The 22,296-nt window shown below is 41.3% G+C and overlaps 1 protein-coding gene across 9 annotated transcripts in view; it reads left to right on the forward strand.

Moving 5' to 3' along the window:
• The window catches only part of AUTS2 (activator of transcription and developmental regulator AUTS2), a 1,131,932-nt gene that overhangs the window by 132,612 nt on the left and 977,024 nt on the right, over positions 1–22,296 (forward strand). The gene's annotated exons all lie outside the window — the stretch shown is intronic.

The following is a 22,296-nucleotide window of genomic DNA, read 5'->3' on the forward strand; positions in this document are numbered from 1 at the left end:
GGGTGTTGCCTCCTTGAATGTAGAGTGGTGTGTAATTTATACTTAAGGAGTTCTTTGAGAAGAACAGCCAGTTTAGCAGCTTGGTTTTGCTAATTATGGAGTGCTTGATGTGTTTTCATCTGGTCCATTCTATCAAGTCCTGTATTCCTTTGGGATATGGGGGAATTGGCTTTGGTTTAGGAGAGGTACACAAGTGGCATGTGTCATTTCTCTCCTAAGAGGGTAGAGAGGACAAGCTTCTTTCAGATAATTACTGTTGGGGGCTGGGGCACAGGAGCCTTTGGCGTTCCCCTCAGCTCAGTTGGTGGGTAACAAATTTGATGGAAAAGCAAAGAGGGAATTATTTTTTTAAAGCTATGATATACTCCATATGTGATTAAGCCATTGGTGGCCTTTTAAATACAGAAGAAACTTGCATTAGGAACCTGGTATCCAAGAGCCTTTGATTTTATGAAATCTAGGAACATGATGATCGGTTGTCAGTATTTTGGTCATATTCCGTGAGTGTCCTCTCAGTCAGTAGTCTTGGTAGAGAGAGTTTGAACATGGCCCTGAAGAAACCTTACTCTAGGGAGGTCAAGGCTATAACCTCCACACGGTCTAAAAAAGCATTTGGTAGCAAAAAAGAGCACCCCATTGGGATATTTTTTTTAAAAATAAGATGTTAACTTATTAAAAGTTCTGTTTTTGTTTTCTTTGTTTTCTTTATAATATACATGACTCTGCTACATTGTGTAAATAGTACCTTGTAAAGAACATGCCTCACAGATAAAGTACTGTTAGCATCCCCAGTGCTGGTGTATTGTCCTTTTCTTGTCCAAATCAGCAAGGTGTTCCTAGACTTGGGCACCAGGGAGTCTTTCAACATCCTACTTTGTTAAAACATGCTTCCTGCGGTTTGTTTATCTTCTTTGGGGTTCTTAGCAAATCCCAAACCACTCACCTTTCCTAGTACTATTAATGTTCTAAGAGGGGCTATACATTATATTAAAGTCAGGGTAGTTATCCATGGGAAGGCTGGTTTTTAAATGAGATCCTTATTCAGCCTCTTTTTAGCTAGTGTTTCATTACCACCAAGGATTTATAATGCAATAGCTCTGAGGCAGAGCTGGTAAGAATGCCAGCTTCGCTAATATTTAGAGTCATAAAATTCTGGATATTGGACAAGCTCTTAATTACTTTGAATCCGTCTTTGTCTTAATAAAAGTTGGATTGTACCCACTAAAACAAGATGGCTGTGTTTGCATTAATCTCCAAATGTAGGTTAATACCTTTTTAAAAGCTGTCTCTTAGACAAGAGACTTGAAAATTAATTTCCCATTTTCAGCTTAAGATGAAGAGCTTTTCCACGTGTGGAGTTTGAAGGGCTGCCACTTTTCTGATGTTGTAGATTCAGGTGCCAATAATAACTCTCTGTTCCTCTTTTTTTTCTTCTTCTTTTTTTTAATAGGTAAAGAAAAAAGTCTTCTGGTGCTTTGGAGACTTGTATTTGTGGGTTTTTTTTTTTTTTTTTTTTTTTTTTTTGTAATTTGCTTCAAAGTAAAGTTCTGTCAGTGGAGTTTGAATCACTGAGGATGAGGGACATGATGAAGGACTAAATAATGGGAATCCTATGAAAAGCCATTGCTGTAGAAATTTGGATTTCATACATATTTTTGCTGTCAAGCTAGTTATTTTAACATTTTTTTCATCCTTTAATGTCTAAGCACTTACTTATTGGGGGGTTTCCCCATAATGGTAGGTTCTTAACTTACTTCTTCAAGTACAAGATAAAAACTTCTTAACGCCCCCCCTCCCCGTTCTCCAGAGTATCTAGTGCTATGTAACCACTTAGCATCATTAATTCCAGGATTCATTTCTATGCTACAGATGGTCAATGAGATTATAAGGGCTCTGAAAAGATTTTTATATAAATTGAGGTCTTCTTAGTTGAAAGACAGAGATGTCTGGCACACTAATTTCTCTTCCCCGGTTTCAGTGTAGGAGTATCCAGTGTGCTATATTAACCAGATTCTATTTCAATTATCAGTGGGGCTTGGGAACAGGGAATTAGGGACAGTTTAAGAAGGAAAAGTGGAAACTTATATAATCACATGAAAGGGAACAAGTCACAAGAATCTTCTTGTTAAAGTTACAAGTATTAAAAATCTTGTTTTGTATTTCAGCCTATTCATTTTATAGACATTTATTATAAAAATTTATGTAATAGGTAAGAATGACACATGGCATTTTTTAACAATGCAGATTTCTAGGCCTTTCCCCTGGAAATTCCAGTTCAGCAGGTCTGGGATATAGGTCCCAGAAATCTGATTCTTATGATCAGGCACATTTGATATGCAGAAAACTCCCATTCTGTTCTCTAGAAGCTCCAGTTATTCATGGACAGTTTGTAGGATATACTATTTTCTCCTTTGTTAAGTCTCTGTGGATTGTAGGATTTTGTGAGGGGATGTCTTCCAATAGAACCTTTTGCAAAACTTTATGGAGATACCACTGCAAATATAGACACTTTAGTACGTAGTTTTTGGATTCATAATGGCAAATGAATGAAGAGGCAGCTGGATGGCAGGTGCCCCAAATCTGTCATTGTGAAGAATGGAATTGGGGTGTCAGGCCTGAGGATGAAGGGAGGTAGATGAGCCATGTGCTCTCCTCAAAGGCTTACAGAGTTATACTGTGGAGGAGGGGGCCATGCTTCCGGGAGTCCCACAGAGCAGACCTAGGACTAACAAGTGGATGTCATGGGAGCTGAACACAAAGAAATAGGTGCAATGCAGGGGACTGGCAGCCTTCATGAGATACTGCTTTTACCTTCTCATTATTCGGAGCCTGTGGAACTATTGTTTTCCCCCAAAGAAATCAGGTTTAGACTACCAGTTAATAAGAGAAGAATGGGTATGCACAGCTGGAAGCCAAGTGAAGGGCGTGGTGTGCAAATTAAGCCTGTCCCCTCCCCTAAGCCTGTAGGCCTTCATCAGAAGCCTAGGACTTGTATGCTTCTGCAAGTGGCTGTAGACAGCACGGTATGGTGGTGAGTGGAGATGCAGGTAGCCATGCAGCCCCTCACTGAGTGTGTGAGCTCCATAAGGGCTGCATCTTAGAAAGTTTACTGCTGTAGATGGCTAGCTAGTCGACTGCTACAGAGGGGTAGGGGTCTGGCTTACAGGATAGGGCTTACTGAAATGGTGGTCAAATGAGGAATCAGGAGGAAATGTGTATCTCACATTCGGTGCTGACTGAGAAGATTCCTAAGATCCTTTCTCACTTAGAAACCCTGTGATGCCTGCTTCGAAGATTAAGCCTTAAATCTCAGCATGGATGACCCATGTCAGAAATGGTGAAATTTTCTAGGCACATCAGTTGAGGAACCTGCTGGCTGATTTGTCTTGGATATTTCCTGTGATTTTCAGTTGTTGTGGTATGTTCCTCTTTTCAGAGAGAAATGAGAATTTGTTGCAAGTTTATGGCCTAGATTAATTGGAATATTTTGTGAAGCCTCTCAAGTGTTATCACTTCATCTTTACCCTTGCTTGCTATTATGCATGAGAAGCATTTGAGTTATTTTAGAGAAGATGTAAATTTGCTTGTGTTATCCAGTGTCAGCTTAAAGCTGATTAGCATTTTGTATCACCTTTGCAGCTCATAAATCATCCACTTCCCTTCTCAGTGCGCAAGCCATAAGTCAGCAAGGAAGCACCTGCTGTAGGCCTAGCCACTTCTTGTCCTGTGATTTAGAGAACACTCCAGACTTCATCTGAGTCCCTTTGTGGTTTGGTCTATGGTAAGCCTTCACTTAAATGGGAAATGAGTAGAGACTCTTGGTGGATTTTTCCCAGAGAGGTCCTCAGACATATAGTCCATGAGGTTGGTCCAGCCACGGGTATGGTTTGTTTGGCCTATTTAGTATGTAAAAAATCTTGGAGGCAGTTTCCAACCTTTAAAAATTAGGAAATGTCACATAAAAATCCATATTTGTGTTTATTCTTGGCAAATCAGAAGGTCTAGTAGCACCACACCATGCTCCATGCTGAGCTCCCAACTGGTACTGAGAGTGCGTGTATGCTAGAGAAGGGCCAGATTTCCTACTTTCCTGTAAGAATCTGCCCTTCCTCAGTTTTTCTACAGTGAGCCAACTTTACTCAAGGTCCTACATGTATAGATACTTGAATTTGACACCTTGCTATAACATGACACATTTTTTTTAAAAAAGCAATATTGGGCAGCCCGGTGGCGCAGCGGTTTAGCACCGCCTGCAGCCCGGGGTGTGATCCTGGAGACCCAGGATCGAGTCCCACATCAGGCTTCCTGCATGAAGCCTGCTTCTCCCTCTGCCTCTCTCTTCGCTCTCTCTGAATGAATAAATAAATAAATCTTTAAAAAAAAAATAAAAAATAAAAAAGCAATATTAACCATTTAACTTGATTGAATATCAAGAGGCTAACATTTCTGGAGTCATAATTAAGGTAGTTTGCTCTGCTAAAGTGCTTATATATGCTTGTTTAGGTCGTCCTCAATTATCCCTAATTTTATAGATGAGGAAATTAAGGAAAGATAAAAAAACAAAAACAAAACTTGCTCAAGGTCGTCCATCTCCTGTCACTGGACTGTGTGTTCCTCACACCCACACTCCTCCAGGAGCAGTGGGCGTCATTTAAGTGGCAGTGACATACTCCCTGAATCCCCAGCCTACCCCTGGCGGAAGCAGGGTGTCCTGCTCCAGGCACAGGGACTAGGGGATATTTGAAAGGCGGCCCCTTGTAAGGTGCCTATTGATTTTCTTCACCCTCTTGTTTTCATCATCCATCCTCTTATTGTAGGATGCTTATCTGTCATGTATAAAAGCCTTGTTACAGGGAACCCAAACAAGTCATTGACATTTAAAATTAAATTGCAACAGGTATTGTCAATAGCTGAACTGCTCATTGACAGTGCATCTCTATCACATTGAGAGAACATCCTGACTGGGTATATATCCTGCCAAACCAAATTGGAGACATTGGCTGCCTACCAGCAAATCTGGTTTGACTTGCAGAAAGTTCAGAAATGTACACATCCCTCACCAATCTCAAAATACTAGGTTTATGGAAACTGATGATTTTTTTGCTGAGCTTCCTTGCAGCAAGAGGGAATTCTGGTGTCTCCACTATCTGCGAAACTAGAGAGGGAAGCTATGGCTTTGAAAGGGAGAGACCTGCAGATTAAGGATGGGGTGAATTTCATTGCAGGGGGGGAGGGGTGGCTATTCGGTTATTTATCTGTATATTGAAGTGATACAGCCATTTTCTTCTTTCCCCTCTTTTTCTTCCTCCCTCCCCCTTTTCACTTCCTGCTCCTACCGTCTTGTCTATATATGGAAAGGGGGGTGGGAGTGGGAGAGAGGAGAGCTCACATTTATTCTGTTAGGCAATGTTCTGTAGTACTTCATGTGAATTAATTCATTTGATTGCCACAATAACCCCAGGGAACGAGTATGCTACAGATAAAGAAACTGAGGCACAGAGAGCATAAAACATTTGTTCAGACTAGAACCATTGTTAGACTAGGTTCCCTCCCAAGGCTGATGTAGCTTGTACTCTTAGGGTAAACATTTAAGCCTGTATGTCTCTGGACACTGGGAGTTCCTCTGGAGGCCTTACAAATAGCAGTTTGGTTGGTAGGGCAATTAAGTATGCTGGGTATACTATGCTGAGCTCTAGTGGGGGAGAGAAGGAATGGAATCTAGTGCTTACCCGTGTTATACATGCTTATTGGTTTGTGGCAGGAAAGATTGACGCCAGAATCAAAATGACTTAAAGCAGCTTCCCTGGAGAAGCACTACTCTAAAGGTTCTTTTCCTCTTTGTTGCCCTAGGTCCCTTGTGAATAGGATTTAGCTGTGATTCAGCGGCTGCTGTTCTTTTGGTAATCAGTGTGGAGGAGGGAGATGAGGGCTGCTATTAATGGCTTCTTATTTTGCATTCTCTTAATCAGATATCCTGCAGTTATTAATGTGCATGCAAGATGCTGTCTGGTGTCCCTGGGTGATTTTGTGAGGTGTACTGGACTGTTAAGCTTTCTAAGATGGAATGTGTTATTAGGTTCTGGCCTGGGGGTGTTGGATGGGTGGAGGTTGTTAAAAAGCACTAAGTGAAAGGAGAATGGTATAAAATCAAGCTTCTGATCTTGGGTTGGGGAGATGTAATGTGAGTGGGTGGGACAACAATCTACCAGTTTCACCTCTGTCTCCTGTAAAACCTATCCTATGATACCCTTCAGATATTAAAAGTAGAATAACAGAGCTATTTACTAGGCAACTAAATGCAAATTCTCTCCCCCATTAGTTTTAATTAGGATGAAATCATACATTTAAATAACCATTTCTGTTACTAATAACTGAAGTTCTCATTGTCTGTGAACCCAGGAAAATGCTACTTCTTGTGTGGACTGCCCACCTCTGAGTCACTCAACACCTGCATGTTGACACAGCCAGGTTCCTGATGGAGATGTACGTGTGTGGGGCTTCAGAGTGTTCCTGGTGCGGAGAATCCTGGCTACACAGCTTTCCCACTCTACCTTGGGGACAGACAGGATAGTCCAGCCAGAGAGGAAAGGGTTTGCAAGATCCAAAAACAAAAACTGAAAGACCCAAACAATAACCCCAAAACCTTCAGCCAGATTCTACCTAGTTTTAATCTTGCTATTTAAGCGCTTAAAGGGCTGTATTTTTTTTTAATACTCCATCCATCTCTTCCATTTAAACAAATGTCATAACAATGTGATGTCAACACAGTTGGAGATAAGCATTTGCATTAAAAGAATGGGATCTTTGAGGCTTTAGCTCTCAAATTTGTGCTGATTGTTTAGTATTTACTTGATGTAGTATATGTGGTCTGTTTCGAGAGCCTGTGGATGCGGTGGTGTGCAGAGTGGGTGGCTGGTGTGTGTGTGTATGTAGGGGGAAGGCCAAGCTGCTGTTGGGAGGATCAGAAACAAGTAAGCAGCTTGGCTTCACTCCCTCGGTGGCATAACCAGCTAATGAATAAGAGGACTGCTGAACTCCCAGTTGTCTTCATGGCTAGAAAGACTTCATAAAGTCTGAGTCTACCTTTAATGGGTCATTGAGGTGGGAGCAAAATCAACAGAAGACATGTAGTTTACAGCAACCTGAAATGTGCCATTGACATGATCACCTGCCTTCTTTGGCCCTCTGGAGGTGTGGCTGGCCCTGCTTGCATCCTCCAGGAATGGGAATTGTGCCAGATACCAGCTAGACAAGACCAGCTGCTTCTTTGATGTTTTTTGGACATGATTGGCTGTAGCTTTTGATCAGGAAACTGTTCTGATGAAGTCTGACCAGCATCATTTAGACAGGAATGAATGACAGCTGATGTACAGGATTTTTCTTGATTGGCAGCGTTTGGAACTAGTCACCAGAGGAGGGGGGGAGAGAAGCCAGCTCTGATTGACAAACACTTATCTTTATTTAATCTACTTCTGAGGCACTGCAGTTAAAATTTTAGGCATCTGAAAGAAAGGAAGGCACAATTGTGAGACGTAATTAAAGATTCTTGCCAAAAACATACTTAAATAAAAAATGTGTTCAATATAGGAGTGATGCATAGAGTCTGGGTGTGAGGTTACCACTGCTCCTGTGGTGTGTGAGAGAGGGTCTTGCATAGAGACCATTAATGTTTAGCCAGAATTAAAAATAGTGATGGCCTTGGATAGGTATAGGTATAGAAAATTCTAAGTCTAGTTACTATTTCTTTGACTTGCCAACCTGTTTGGTAAGGTTTCCTGTGGGGCTTCTGGTGGTCATTTCTCATCTAGTTGATCCATTGAGGTCTTGAATCATAAGTTTCCGTGTGTGTGTGTGTGTGTGTGTGTTTTAAAGATTTTATTTATTTATTCATGAGAATACACAGAGAGGAGAGAGAGATAGGCAGAGACACAGGCAGAGGGAGAAGCAGGCTCCATGCAGGGAGCCTGATATGGGACTCGACCCCAGGTCTCCAGGATCATGCCCTGGGCTGAAGGCGATGCTAAACCATTGAGCCACCCAGGTTGCCCAGTTTCCGTGTGTTTTGAGAAAAGATGACAAGCAGGAATTTCAGGCTTGTTTCAGAAGGGCTAATCTATGATTCCCTGAGAGCTAATTGTCTGCAGTGTGCTAGTACTGGTTTACAAATGGGCTTGGGATCTTGGCTAATCCTGGAACCACAGTTTTTCCCTTGTTCCTTCTCATTCCACTTCACCCCCACCCCCACCCCAGTTTGGTTTTGAGGATGTACGCTGCATTCTTTGAGTAATTACCTTTGAAATGAAACTGAATATATTTTAAGTCTAAAGTTAATCTATTTTGACCCCCTTGGACAATCGGTGTCCAGACTTTAAGTCTGGGCACCTCCCTCCCTGCAACCACGTCTAATATTTTAGTTTTACCTTTTTGGAAACATACAAATGAGACATTATTATTATTATTATTATTGAAGATTTTATTTATTTGAGAGAGAGAGTGTGTGTACACAAGTGGGAGGAGGGGCAGAGGGAGAGAGGGAGAAGCAGGCTCCTCACTGAGCAGGGAGGGTGCCGGGAGGCTTGATCCCCAGGTTCTGAGTCAAAGGTAGATGCTTAACCAACTGAGCCACCCAGGCACCCCTGCAGTTGGTATTTTAGATTTACTTTGATGTTTACCAATTTCTTGGTTCATAATCATTTAAATTCCTTTAGTGAGGGTCTGTTAGTAGTAAATGCTCTTTTAAAATTTATGTCTTTATTTTTGTCTTTCATTTTGAAAGATAGTTTGGCCCCAGAAGTGATTCTAGGTAGAAAGCTGTTTTTTTCTTTCCATCTTTTCAGACTGCTATGAAGATGACTTGCATTCATATCTAAAGCACTTTAGTGCTATGCTTGGCGTATTTGCTCATTAAATAACATTGGCCCTTACATTCTCAGGAAAATATCGGAACAGTTGGAGACAATTTAGGTTTAGTTTGATGTCCATATTTTCATTGCTTTTTCTGTTATTTCCTTGAAACATTGATTTAACTGAGATTGGGTTGGGAGTAGATGTAAACAATATTATTACTGTTTGCAGCTATCCAAACTTTGATTCACATGTGAGTTCTATCCCTTGCTTGATGTATATGCCCTTTGCAGATTATCTTACCTGTCTAAGATTTGGTTTCTTCATGCATAAAATAGTTGACATGGTACTATTTCTCAGGGTTGCTGGTTGGATGAGAATACATTTAAAATTCACTAAAGCCTCACGTGGTAATAAGTAGTTAATTGTGTGTTGCCTGTGAACCACTTTTATGACATGTACAGATGTTATCAACTTTCCTTTGCTCTGGTGTCTCTGTTTTCATTTGTTGTTCTCCAAATCCATGAAAAGAAGGAGTGAGCATCTCATTTGTGTAACTTACATTGTACTCCGTGGACTGTGGGAGGCTTCCTGTAGACTGGTGGTTCTGGGTTGGAAGTAGCCCTTTTTGCTTACTTGTCTTTAGGGGGAAAATAGCTTTCCAGGCTTAGTACTTTGCTACCTGTAAGACTGTCTTTCACTGATCAAAAATAATGTGTTCTGATTTTTCTTTTGGCTTTGAGCAAATTATTTGATGATCAAAGCCTCCATTTCATCATCTGTAACATGGAAATAATAATACCTTCCTCACAGGATTGTTGTGAGGATTAGATGAATTGATACATGTAAAGATCCCAAGTGCCTGGCACAAAGAAAGTGCCAGTACTTTCTTTTTCATCATTGTTAATGGGCAGGACTGCCCTCTGTGCCATACTCTTGGCTCCTGGCATGAAAGATGTGTGGTTTGCTAATGGCTTTGTCCTTTACCTGTTTAATGCCTTGTACCTGTGTATTAAGCTTCCACATATCACTTATCTCATTTGTTCCTTAATAACACTGTCATGGGTTAGGGAGGACATACATATTTTTCAACCTTATTTTTACTTGCAATAAAAGGCATCCATTTTAAATATATAGCAGTTCTGTGAGGTTAGATCTGTAATCACCACCAAAATCAAGATTAGAACATTTCTGTCACCCCCCCTCCTCCCACTACCAGTTTGTCCACTGTAAGTTTTGTTCTCCCCTGTGTGACTTTTGTCATCAAAATAAAAATCTGAGAATCCCTAAAAAAAAAAACAAAAAAACAAACAGGTATTGTGACTATTTGTAGTAACAACTACATATCCAACACAGTGATATGTTTCTTTTTCTTTTTTAGTTTGGTGGCACTGGTTTAGTTGCACATTAATGTTTAATGGTGCATTTTTAAATAGGGCAGGGTTTTTTTCCCTTAAAACACGTGAAAATTTCAAACATGTTACAAAGAAATATTTTAAGAATGATAATTTTGCAAATAAAAGATATATTTATAAATACCCCCCCCCCCAAAAAAAAATCCCTGGTCTCTTTCCCATTTAATCCCCCATTTTTACACCTGGCCTTGGGCAACCACTGATCTGCTTTCTATCACCATAGATTAGTGTTCTCTTTTTTAGAATTTTAATTAAATAGAATTATATATTATGTACTTTTTAATGTCTGGCTTCTTTCACTCAGCATAATTATCTTGAGGTTGATCCGTGTTGCTGGTGGATGTCAGGAGTCTGGTCCTTTTTATTGCTGTGTGCTGTCCTATCATATGGATGTCCTAAGAGTGTGTTTAACCATTCTCCTGCAGATGGAATTTTGGATTATTCCCAGTTTGTGTCTATTATTAATAAAGCTGCTGTGAACATTTACATAAAATTCTTTGTATAGGTATGTTTTCATATCTCTTGAGTAAATACCTGGGAGTAGAGTTTATTGATGTTGGGGACTTGGAGAGGTGAGTAAACCGAGGTCACGCAGCCAGCAAGGCGCCATACCTAGATGAGCATTTTTGATTATTCATCTCTTCAGAATCCATTAGACCAGTGGTTTTTCACACTTCCAGAGCACTAGGATTCTTTGAAATAGCATATTGCCCCAACCTCCCCAATTAAAAACAAAAAACCAGACTAAAGCAATGTAAATAGGCTCCTCAGAAGATTCAGTCTCATCTTGGCTTTGATGTGTTGAACACCCATGCTCTTCTCATGGAACACCTTTTGCAAAGTGCTGTGCTGCCTTTGGCTACTTCTTGAGAGCAGAGTTGTGGGTCCCCTGAGGCCTAGTCCTTATTAAACAACTCTTCTTCTTAGTCTCATACCTTGGTTGTTTGAGAAGAAATCATTGAGCAATTCACCTTTACATTTCAGACTTCCTGAGAGGAAGCAACTCTTATTCTTTGGAACAAAACAAAACAATACACACCCACACTCATATATAGTGCATAGTTCAGACTGTGCAGCTGGTGAAGTTAACAACATTACCATGTTGCTATTGCTGTCACTCACTGTGGGTTATGCATCTCCTTGATTGAAGGGCTCTTCAGGGAATGTAGGGCCAGATAGGGACATTCAGACTCTTAGGCTATTTACCTTTGTCACCTGGTTCTATTTACAGATGGAGTGGATGCTCCATTGCCCTATTCTGGAGCAGTGAATCCCCCCCTCCCTTTATTTGGAGCTGTGAATCTTATCTTATGTTATCAGAGCCCAGGTTATGAAATTTGAAATGCACTTTGCCTCCCTTGCACTGTTACAACTGCATCAGAGCATTTTAATCAACTTGCTTTCATTGAAGTGTACAATTTTTCTTCTCATTACATCTGCAAGCTCTCAAGTTTACAGACACGATCTCCTAGGCTAGACTAATATTACTTGGTCATTCTTGCATGCAAATTTAAAATTTAATATCTTGCTGCAGGTCTGTTGAGTTTTATGCAAATTCCAATATAGATTATATTTTGGAGCTGTAAATTAGAAATTACGTTTGGGGGGAAGTGATATTTGTGTGGGCTTAGAAAAAGTAATCTTGCAGTTTGCATGGTACATGGCATTTCTTCCAGAGACATGGGATTTTAAGTATTCTGTATAGGTTTGGAAGGTGTGTTGCCCACTTGTGTTACGGATAATAAAAAGACCAAAACAATGCCAGTTAATGGGTCAACATTTTTTAAATGACATTTGACTATTTGGGATAGCCATGTAGGACTAACTGGGTTCTTTCATTTATTCATTCACTGAACATACGGTTATGGATACTTCATAGTACCTGCCTCTCTTGTCTTTTATGATGGCAACAAACAAAACAGTCTCTGCCTTTATGAAACTTACCTTCTACTTGGAAGAAGAAAACTATAAGCAGATAAAAGAGTGGGTATTTGGTACATCTGATGGTAATACATCCTATGGAGAAGAAGAATGCAGGGTTTAGGAATAAGTGTGCTGAGATGGAAGTGTGAGGTTAGGGAAAGCTCCTTTAAAGTGACATTTAAGTGTCTTAAGTGGGTACCTTTGCCATGTTTGAGGAGCAGCAGGATGCCAGTGTGGCTGATGCAGAGTGGGAGGTAGAAATAGAAAAGCAGAGGTGGGAGAAGAATCCAAGGAGAGGTTGATAGCATGATAAGGTGTCATGGATTGTATCAAGCCTTGCAGGTACTGTGAAGACTCTGGCTCTTTCTGACTGGGAGGGGGAGCCCTACTGGGCGAATATTAAGTAGACTCTGACTACTACATTGGGAATAGAGTTTATGGGGGCAAACACATTTTCAGATGATGGAGGTGGGGCACCAATTTCAACCACTGTAAGTCTGTATCTTAGTAGCTGACTAAAGAGGCCTGGTGGCCAAAAAGAAGCTAGAGCTGGATAGCAGAGCCTGGCATTGTTATCATTTTTTTTTTTAAATCATTTTTGTGTTTGATCACCCTCTAGATTCTTTGTGCCAGAAACCTAAGCATATGTATTGCTGGGGTCCAGCAATCTGTGTTTTAACAAGTCTTCAGGTGACTGAGATGCACTTGTTAAAACAGGGAATGCTTGGCCCCACCCCAGAGTTTATGATTTAGGAGGTTAGGGGCAGGGCCCAGGAATTTGCATTTTTATATCTTCCTTTTCCTTAGTGATGCCAGTGCTGTTATCAGGGACCACACTTGAGATCCATTGCTCTAGTGAATGGGAGCTGATCTTGTTATCTCCAAAGTTAACTTTCTGTACTTCTTAATAAATAGTGGGTATTACAAGCTGTGGTTCTGAGCCACACTTGCTTGGGTTTGAATCCCAACTGTGCCATTGTATTGTGACCTTGGATGGGGCATTTAGAATAGTGCCTTGCACATAGTAAGTTCTTAGTAATGGCTGACTATTATAGTATGATATATAAGTATAAAATGATGTGATGTAAATAAAATAATAATTTGCCAAATGTAAACTCTGGACTGCAGGCATTATAAACATGATCCTGTTTTGTTTTCAGGATGAACTGCAAGGTATTATCAGTTATATTATATACATGGGGAAGTTGCTTACTCAAAATTACACAACTTGTAAGTGTGAAGATGGATTTAAAATTGATCTCTCTCTGGCTTCTAAGTCTGAAGTTTACCACTGTGTGCTGCCTTGCAACACTAGATTGGCTTTCACAGATTGAGGTTCAAAGCTGAGGCCTGCCTTTTAGTGTGTGTGTGTGTGTGTGTGTGTGTGTGTGTGTCTGAGAGAGAGAGATCAAGTCAGAGACAGATGAAGAAAATGAGAGATTAGTATTTGGCTAAGTCTCTGTTAGGCTACTTTTTCTATCTGTAAAATGGTGACGAAGCATGCAGACTTTACAGGATTTCTTTTTCTTTCTTTTTTTTTTTTTTAAACAAGTTGGCACTTTCTTTTTTTTTCTTTTCTTTTTTAAAAATTTATTCATGAGAGACACACACACACACAGATAGAGAGAGAGAAAGACAGAGACACAGGCAGAGGGAGAAGCAGGCTCCATGCAGGGAGCCCGACGTGGGACTCGATCCCGGGTCTCCAGGATCACGCCCTGAGCCAAAGGCAGGCGCTAAACCGCTGAGCCACCTGTGCTGCCCTACAGGGTTTCTAAGTACTAAGTAGAGTATTGACTTTTTAGCATCATCAGTTGTTTTCTTTCTTTTTTTTTTTTTTTTTTAGTTGTTTTCTTTCTTAATTAAGATTTCAAAGCTAAATCCAATCTAGATAGAATATATTTATGGCATTTTTCTTTATCATTCCTTGTAAGAATTGACTTTTCTTTTTCTTTCTTTTTTTTTTTAAGAATTGACTTTTCTTAATATGAAATTTGAGTTACTGAATTTTAGGTGGACAGGATTCTTGTCAACAGAGTGTCAGCTTGGGAGGAAGAGATCATGTTCCCTTAAAAAAAAGCCTTCTCTGATTAGGCTTTTAGATTCCTTATCTCAGGAAAGTTCACACACTGTTGGGATAGAGCTTTTCGAGATAAGGCATTTGTACAGAGGAATAAAGTAGGTGGGAAGGCAGGTATGTGGGGAGACCACCTCTGTAATTTTTAAAAGCCTAGTGTAGTCTGGTGGTTTGCAAAAATTAAAAGTCACATGAAAGATAAAATACTATTACTGTCATAAAATCTCAGTTATCCATGGATCAGATGTGTGAAAGACAACTATCTTTTGGAAACCTGGTTATAAAATTGAAAAGGCCATTGATCGACAAATAGCTTTAACAAAGCTCTCAAACATTACTTTTACTTCTGTAGTAATGGTGACTGATAAGGCTCCCCTTGGTCCCTTTCTTACCTAGTCACCTATACAGGGATTGAAGGAGACATTGTATATATGATGATACCTACACAATCACAAGGAAGGTTAGGTGACTGCAGGGGGAAGAGACATAATAGCTATTAAAATACACGTATGGAACTTGGGCCCATGGGCAGCCCCAGCTGTCCTGGGAGTCCCCGAGGGCAACAATGTATGTAGAATGAGTCAGGTTCATAGAGAAAATTAGGTCATCAGAAACAACAAGCTTGTTCTTGGTGTCTTTTGAGGAATAGAGGGCAATGGTGAGCACATCAGAAAGCTCTTCTGACAAGTTTAGTTTCAGTAAAACAGTTTGCTTCTGGAGAAGTTTATTGGGGGAAAAAATCACCGATATAGCATAAGTGAGGTGATCACGTGACCAAGGAGGCCATGGGGTGAGGTGGAAAGAGTGTGGGCCTTGGTGACAGGGTCCCCTTGGATGTGTCGAGTCCCTGCTCCCATACCCGTACTCTGGGAATGCCCTGAAGAGTTCGTTTCTGGGACTGAATAAATGGCATACGCAGTGTTCTTAGTGCTGGGCTGAATGCATAGTGATTGAGGCTGGTGAAGTTCTGGTATCTGAAGGTCAAGTCAGTGAAGGTGATTCAGGGTACATTTCCTCTTTACCCACGTATGTTCTGTGAAGCCACTGCTCCCCTTTCTTTTAGCAGCTTTATGAGATCTAAGTCACAGAGAATATAATCCACCCATTTAAAGTGTGCAATTCAATGGCTTTTAGTATATTTACTAAAATATGTGCAAGCATCACCACAACGTTAGAACATTTTTGTCCCCATGCCCTTTAGGGATCACTGTTGTGTCCCTCCATCCTCTGCCCTCCCTGGTTCTTGAAGACCCCACTTTTCCCCCCTTCTTTTTAGTTGTAGACTATGCCAATTTTGCTGTTGCTGGATCATGTGATGGAAACTCTTTAAATTTCTCTGTAAATAGCCAGTTTAGCTTTTTCCCCTCCAGAGTATTTGTTTCTTTGGCTGTTGAAGCAGCTGCTGCAACCAATGCAAGGGCTTTTGCACTGTGTGGCCGTTCATATGGCAGCTTTATTCAAAACCACTCCTGTACCGCTTACGTTATTTGTTTTATATGAAAACAGTTCTCCCTGGCTTGCGGCTTCTCTGCTGCCATGTTGACAAATGTTGCTTCTAGTGAAATACACAGAAATAAATAACAGCAAGGGAGAAGGGAGCACAGAGCTAAGTGAATTCATTTTGCTTCTTGAGTGCCATTCTCATTTGTTTTAAAAACCACCCTGGCATTACAGGCAGAAAGGAGGCAGGAGAGCTGCAGAAAAAGAATGGGCCACATCTGATCCTTTGAATTGAGCTGAAGGGGCTGGTTGAATAGACAAGTTTCGAAGTATCTGGAAAGGGCCTGGGGATGAGGAGTTTACAAGGAATCTGAATACCTTGCAGATACTCAAGTTGTGACAATAACTCCCATTTGTGTAGGCTTTATAGTGCATTTGGTGCATTCACTTGTTTTCTCATTCTGTTTATGATGAGGCCCAAATTTTAGACTTGCTGACATAGAAGTAAATGTTGGTTTGTGTGTGACCGTGTGGAGAAGTGGGTGGGGAGCTGAGGAAGTCCAAGGTGGAGGCTCTTGGAATTCTGGGTGTTCAGGCCCAAGGTCTGACCCAAGTGAAAAAGCAGAGGGGGTGCTAACAAGTATTGAGTGCCTGCTATGAGCCAGGTGTTTTCCATAAGCATCATTTATTTCACTGAACCATCCACAAAGGCTGGTGGTCTTATCTCAATTTTACAGATTAGGGAGGACGGAGTTTTGAGAAATTGTGGTACTATTTGTCAAAGGTCACCCAGAAATTAGAGAATGGGCTAAAATAGAAACCTGATGTTCCCAGTCTTCAGAACCTATTCCTGTAATAATAAGCAGTAGGAGCTATGGAAGGAATGAAAAGGGGGGAGGGGGAAGCATTGGAAAATAAGAAGCAGGGATAATAACAAGCAGTACAGGGCAAAACTTTTGTTTAGAAAAATGAGTTGCACATCTTTTGTGAAGGTTTACTAACTAAAAATCACCGGAGGGACGCCTGGGTGGCTGAGCAGTTGAGCGTCTGCCTTTGGCTCAGATTGTGATCCCGGGATTCCGGGGTCGAGTCCTGCATCGGGTTCCCTGTAGGGAGCCTGCTTCTCCCTCTGCCTGTGTCTCTGCCTCTCTGTCTCTCATGAATAGATACATAAAACCTTAAAAAAATCACCGGAAAAATAAAAAGTAATTCTCAAGTGCACGTGAAACTTTTTTGGAAGTGGGTGGGTGAAAGGTTGGGTTATTGGCCTGAACCTCAGGCCTTAACTCATTAGTTGTAGAACTTGTAGGATTGTTTCTCAGCATACAGACTTTTTAGCTACATAGACATAGACATAACACAGATATTTGCTAAGTTTACTGCAACTGTATTGCCAGATACCATCTTGAAGATGTACAGTATGGTATTTAGGATAACAGGAGTCTGAAACTCAGACTTCCTAGGTTTGAATCTGTCTCTATCACTCAGTGGCTAGATGTGACCTTGGACCTTACTTATTAGCTTTTCTGTGTCTCAGGTACCTTGTTTCAAAATGGTGATAGGATAGTACTTACCTAATAGAGTTGCAAAGATTAAATGTCTTATTTAAAACCCAAAGTTGTTACAATGCCCAGCACTCAGTACTCACTGAAAGTTACACATTGCCATGTCTGTGATCAATACTGGTTCTGATTTGCCTCATTACCTCTCTGCCCCTTTCTTCATTGTGTGCCTGAATTCTTCCTCCAATGCTCAGGCAGGGCCCCAGTGCTGGCTAAGGAGCCCTTTCTCTGAGTTTAGCTGGGGTGGCACTGGCTCCTCAAAGTGTATCCTCTACCAAGAGTGGGATGCTTGACTGCTGAGAGAGTGAGCAGGCTGGGGTGGGCCCTGGCTCTCTGCAGAGGTGTTCAGTCTCCCAGTGGGAGGAAACACGACTTGTCAGAACACAGCTTTGGCTTGCCCACATTTCCTGTTGTACAGATTGGGCCTGGAGTCTCTCTGGGCTCCTTGTCATGGATCCAAGCCAAGGCTGTTGCTTGCTGAGCCAAGAATAATACAGGAATTAGTCTTTTTCTTCTTTATACTAAGCACTAATCAATCTACAGCTAACTCTGTATCTAATTTCTGAACCAGATGCTGTGAATAACTGCCCCAGAATGTGTTTGCCAATAAAAGGATAAGTTTAAGGCTTTTAATCAATGCTACTTACACTCAGTATTTAAGGTCAGAATCTTGTGTGAGACTTATTTTGATCAGGATAATTGTTGGGTTAAAAAATGTTTTTTTGAAATTGTGACATTCGTGGGTAACTATAGTGAATTAATCCTTGAGAGGATGGAAAATTGTCAATTTCATAAGAGTTCTTTTGCTCTCTAGTCCTTCGGGTCACTTATGGAAAAATATGACTTTTAGGAAGAAAGCATTCTTTATCAATGGGGAAAGAGATAAGAAACTATTATAAATTTCTCAGGATCACTGATGGAGGAGCAGAGGGGAAATTAGAATGAAGGAGTATTTTGGATCTGTGGTGTGCTGCAGGGCTGGAACTGTGGCTGCTGTGTGTTTTAGGTGATACTTAACTTGTAATTGTGTGTCTATAGCATACTTTTCTCAAAGGAAGCCATATTTCCTGAACAAAGACTGTATTACCTAGAGTTGAGAAATATCTGGAGTTTATGGGGCACCTGGCTGTCTTAGCATATGACTCTTGATTTTGGGTTTATGAGTTTGAGCCCCATTTTGGGGGTACAGTTTACTTAAAAAGAAAAAGAAATTAAAAAAAAAAAAAGAAATACCTAGGGTTGAAATGTTGGCTCCATTGAATGGCATAGGGCAGATTAGTTCCCATCTGTAAGATGGGAATGGTAATTGCTGTCTCACAATTGGAAAAATTCAGTGTGATCATATAACATGAGAATGGAGAGCACAGTGCCTGGAATATAAGAAGTGCCGGCAGGGGAGGGGGGTTCCCTTCTATGTCTTCAGAGGGACTGTCTGGCTTGCTCTCATGCATTTTGTCTGGGGTGCATCTGGATGTATGTAACATGGACATTTTCATACCTTGTACCAGTGAGTTGGAAATTGTTCCTGTTGACCTCTGTTTTGTTTGTTTTTGTGCTCAGTAAAAGGGATGAGAGGAGTGATTCAGGAAGCTGCCGAGTTCTAGAGAGGCGCAGTAATTTCCTTCCTCAGGGGCTCCTTGGATGGACAGTTCTGAGTGTACAGGATTGGTGGATCCAGGGAGGAACTGGGCTCTGCTGCTTTGGCTCTGGAGACATTACTTTGTTTTTCTAAAGCTGTTTCCTCATCCATAAATTGGGGATGCCCATAATTTGGGATGCTGCGAGGGTTCATCACTATGGGTGATGTTTGTGAAAGACCTCTGTTAATAGGATGGAGCTCCAGAACTGTGGGGTGGTATTTTCATCACTGTGAGTTCGGAACAGCACTTATCCAAAAGTCATTTGTGGTGTTTTGCCAAATGTTAAGGCTCAGCAAATACCCTCTAACACAAGGAAGATTTGTCTCCATTCCAGAGCTGGTGGAGCTTATATCCAGAAGACAAGACAGCTGGGCTCCTGCGGTTTCGGGGAGAGCTGGCAGTCCTCTCTGAGCTCAGGCTCTAAGACCTACAGGCCATTGTAGGAGCTGTAAGTGAGCTGGTGATGAGCCTTTGCATGCCCCAGACTGGTTTCTGCTGTTTACCTGCAGTCTAAAAGTGGCCTGTTCTTTGTCTCAGCTGTGACATCCTTTCCAGTGACCTTTAGGAAGACAGAGCTGGATCTGTCTTGATTCTTGCTGCCTACTGTGTTGTTGTGTGCAGAGTGCCCTTGTGCTCCTTTTCCTCCTCTGGTAACTTTACGGGGAACTAAACCAGAAGAGGAGGCTATGGGGGTGCCTGGGTGGCTCAGTTAAGTGGATGGGTGACTCTTGATTTGGGCTTGGGTCATGATCTCAGGGTCCTAGTATTGAGCCCTGTGTGAGGGTGTGCTCAGTGGGGATTCTGCTTGAGGATTCCTTCTTTTTCCCTCTATCCCCACCCCCTGCTTCCATGCATGGGCGAACTCTCTCAAATGAATTAAAAAAAAAAAAAAAATATATATATATATATATTTTTTTTTTTTAATGAAGAGGCTGTGTAGAAAGCCAGAATGCCAAGCGCCTCCCTCTGTGGCCTCTGGCTCCAAACCCAAGCACTGTGGTGGGCAGAGGTGCTCATGTGGCAGCACACACACAGAAGCCCCAGGAGCTAATGATGAGTACGGTTTGGTAGGAAGCTCAGCAAAGGATAGTTTGGAGGAAGTGGGGGTTAAAGTTGGTGAGTGCCAGGTAGTGAAAGGTCTTTTCTATCTCTATGCGGCTTTTGACTTTAACTCTGAAGGATGTAGGGATTTGTTGGAGAATGTTAAGTAGCAGGGGATAGTAGGAGAGATGCCTTTTCAAAGGTCATACTTACTCATAGCAAGATGGATGATGAAGGATGGATGGTGATGAGACTGGAAATAGGAATATAGAAACTTGCTGCAGTATCTCAGGCAGGGGATCGTGTGGGGCTTATCTAGGACATTGCCAGTGTGAGTGTCAAGGAGAAGTTGCAAGTGGTTTTGTTAGGTGCAAAGGAACCTGACATTTGAGTGCCTTCTTTGTGCCAGGAACTTTAAGTACTCCATGTACATTAGCTCATCTGATTCTCACAGCAGCAGCCGGGGGAAGGTGGTATATTTTTGCCATTTTGCGAATACAGAAACTGAAGTTTATAGGATATGTAGCTTGCCTGAGGTGCCTGGCAGGTGAGAAGTTGTAGGGTCAGGATTTAAATTTGATTCCATCAAACCCCAAATCTTCTCTTCCCATTACACCTCCCCATGGTCCCCAGGACACAGCCCTCATGTAGTGGTTTTGCATTAGCAAATAACTTTGCAAGGACTAGTCTATTAATAGTGGTCTCTTTCAACATTCCCAGGAGATGAGGGAACACAATTAATTGTTCAGCTGAGAGATTAGAGACATAGGGAGGTTAAGTGACTTGATAGGGTCGCCTGTCAAGTGGTTTGGGGGAGGGCTGGCAGAAGTGAGGTTTGAAGCAGACCATTTTGAGCCTGTAGTCTCACAGAAAATGAATTTGTCAGCCCCATTTTTTAAATCCAGTATTTTAGTTGGTAGATTAAGGAAGCAGTAGTGGGATGGTGTATGCAGGGCAAGCACCCGAGGCTGAGATGGTGGCATGGAGGATCGTGCTATTTTTGGGGTTACTTTATAATTTGACTCTTTTCTGGTGCATAATCTTTAATTAAAACAACAATCAACCCCACCAAAAACTAATCATCTTCATTAAGCATGGAGATTAGAGTAAGGGTGGGGAAACTTGTCTCTGAAAAAGATCTGACCAATAAATTATTTCGTTTGCCCTAAGAATTGTATTGCTTAGCTAAATAATTAGAAGAATTTTCATTTTAACCTGGCTTCTTTTTTCCTAGTTGATTTTATGAATTTGATTTATTATTTGATGTTATTATTTGTTGCCTTGGGGATATTTGGGGTGATACAAAGAACAACATTATGATGAGAACCATGAGAAGTCCTTGTTAATTATATTGTTGTCCCCATTCCTTGTCTAACAGTCTCTCTTGATTATTAATACTATTTTTTTTTGTTTGTTTTTGAGAGGTGAATACATTGGGTACTAATTCTGGGAATGAGTCTAGAGCTTTGCCTTTTACTTAGTGGACACTCTGGGCATGTAGGATAAAAAAATAGATCACTGAGTATCTTGTGATAGAAGTTGGAGGGATGACATTTGGGAAGGGGGAGTACAGGCTGGAGATTGGAAAGATGCTGAACTACAAACCTGAATGATTTCATATTTTACTCATAGTTGTCCTTGCGTGCCATATACTTCATGATTTAACCCAGCCTTGCAAACAGAGACCACACTTTGGCTGACCCCCAGCCATCTACTGCTTTCTCTAGACAGGTCATGGAGTCAGGATAACTGGCTTGTGTGGATGTGGTAGCTGTAGATAGTGAAGTGGACACCTGCCCCATGGAAACTCTGTGAGAGATGTGGGTGAAGTGGGCTGGTTTCTGTAGTCAGGGTGCTGAGTATGGGAGGGAAGGAAGTGGCAGTCATTTACAGTGTCATGTTTAGTTTTGCAGATGTGCTTACAGTTTTAACAAAGACGGAGAAGAAATTATAGGGTGGGAAAGAAATGCCTACAGCCAGCCTGCTAAAGCCTAGGAAGGAGGAAACTAGCATTTGTGTGTTTTAGGAATGCTAAGCCCTTGCTTACATATCAGCAAGCAAAATATTGGCATTCACTTCTGACTCGAGGAAGGCATCTCTGAAGTCAATAGAAGGAAATGCCTATTACAGGCCTTACTCAGAAAGAACGGAGAGCTGTGGAAATGCTCGGGATTATCTCATAAAAGCCCTTTGTGTATTTGAAACCTCTAATGAAATCAGCCTTGTTTTCTAGGCCAGACGACTCTAGTTGTTGTTCTTACCTTTCTTCATTGTTGTCTTTTCTTGTCTCTTTTATGCTTCTGTCGCCTTTTCTGATTTCTTCGTCTTGAACAGTACCAGTCAGAATTGAGCTT

The sequence above is a fragment of the Canis lupus genome, chromosome 8 (genome assembly GCF_048164855.1).
Source record: "Canis lupus baileyi chromosome 8, mCanLup2.hap1, whole genome shotgun sequence".
NCBI lineage: Eukaryota > Metazoa > Chordata > Mammalia > Carnivora > Canidae > Canis > Canis lupus.